General features: G+C 41.8%; 1 protein-coding gene and 1 pseudogene across 1 annotated transcript in view; both read right to left on the bottom strand.

The window, feature by feature from the left end:
* The window catches only part of LOC101651096, a 23369-nt pseudogene extending 22154 nt beyond the window's left edge, over nt 1-1215 (bottom strand).
* LOC105979518 (patr class I histocompatibility antigen, B-2 alpha chain-like) overlaps nt 1-1632 on the bottom strand; it is a 254494-nt gene that overhangs the window by 156513 nt on the left and 96349 nt on the right.

Raw genomic sequence — 1632 nt, 5'->3', positions numbered from 1 at the left:
TAAATATATTTGCATATGTACATGTCTTTATCTAGACCTCTATGAATACCCTTTGCCTCTCAGCTCTTTCCTCTATTTCCCCTGATTTTCCTCCTGTCCCACTATCATGCTCAGTCCCCACCAGGATTTCAGCACTTACTCTTTGTTACATTCCCCTTGATCAAGCGCTACCAGGTCTCCCACGCCCACCTCCACACCAATTTGGATCACTTGTTGGTCCCTTGTCCCTAGGTTTGTTAACACCTCTTCCCTTCCCCCCACTTCCCCCTCTTCCATGTCCCCCCAGAACTGTCAGTTCCGTTGTTTTCTCCTCCAGATTGTTCATGCAGCCTGTCCTATGCAGACAGACCTACAGAGACAACAACATGCACAAAACAAGACAGAGCAAAACCAAGCAACAATGTACAACATAACAGCAACAACATGAAGCAGTGGCAGTTTCTTAAACGTTAGTTGCAATAGGAAATTGTATTGTTGAATATTTCATCTTCTGTTCATTAAAGCCCTTAAGTCCATCTTGCATATTGAATGAAGCTTGTTCACACGCATGCGCTGTTTTCTGATTTTTTTAAGGAGTGATTCATTAGTTCACTTAGTGTCCAGATCATCCACTGTTGACACATTTCATTATAAGGTGTTACACCACATCTGTATTACCAATTATCCTAGCAGAAAAAATTTTAAGCTATTGAAAGTTGTCATATATGGAGTGGGTATCCAGAATTGATAGCTGTGATAGCTTTTATGTCATTTGGGTGGGCCAGGATTCTCCGCGATATAATCTAAACAGTGTAGTCCACTCCTTGACTGGACCATCTGTGAAGAAACCAAGCAGTTGTGGGAAGAGTGGAGTACCTCCTTAATGTGGTCACCGTCTTATACATTTGAGGGAGATTCCTTTTGGGGTGTAGTCTACTCTTAGTAATAGATTGACAGTATTCAGAAACCAGCACATGTCTGCTGGATCTGGATCCTGCATGTGGTTCATCGACCTCCTATTATATTACCTGATGATCACAGGTGCTATCAGCAGTCTGTTGACTTCAGATTCATTCAGCTCAGGATCCACCAGCCTGTGATTCTTTCTGCTTCATCTTCCTACTTCCTGTTCATCAGTGCCTGCAGCTGCACAAGTCAGAGCAGACTCCAACTTACATCTGACGCCTGAACTTGAACGGGGTCGGACTTACCCACTTCTACAATGGTATATGACATGTCTTGATATAAATCTCTTTCTATATACATACCCATACAAGTGCCACTGGGAGGGATGTGGAGAGATTGGAAGCCTCATACAGTGGTGATGAGACTGGAAAATAGTAAAAACATTTGGCTTCCTCATACAACTGGGAATAGACATGCCGAGCAATGGCACTACTGGGAATATTAACCTACAGAAATAAGCAACAGAGTGTGGGCATGTTCATTGCAATACTATTCACAATAACAAGAAGGTGGAAAATAACCTTAATCCTCATCATTGGAAGAGTATATAAACTTTGCTGCACACACCCAAAGGAATTTTATGAATTGTTAAAGAATGATGATGAAACTGTGACACACCTCCTGACATGGATGGATTTGGAAGATATTATGTTGAACAAAGTGAGAGAAACACAACAAGACAAATAC

This window comes from Echinops telfairi, unplaced genomic scaffold (assembly GCF_000313985.2).
Source record: "Echinops telfairi isolate 266 unplaced genomic scaffold, ASM31398v2 ScPeMD7_5868;HRSCAF=6743_0, whole genome shotgun sequence".
Taxonomy (NCBI): domain Eukaryota; kingdom Metazoa; phylum Chordata; class Mammalia; order Afrosoricida; family Tenrecidae; genus Echinops; species Echinops telfairi.
This window is presented reverse-complemented; position numbering and strand designations above follow the sequence as displayed.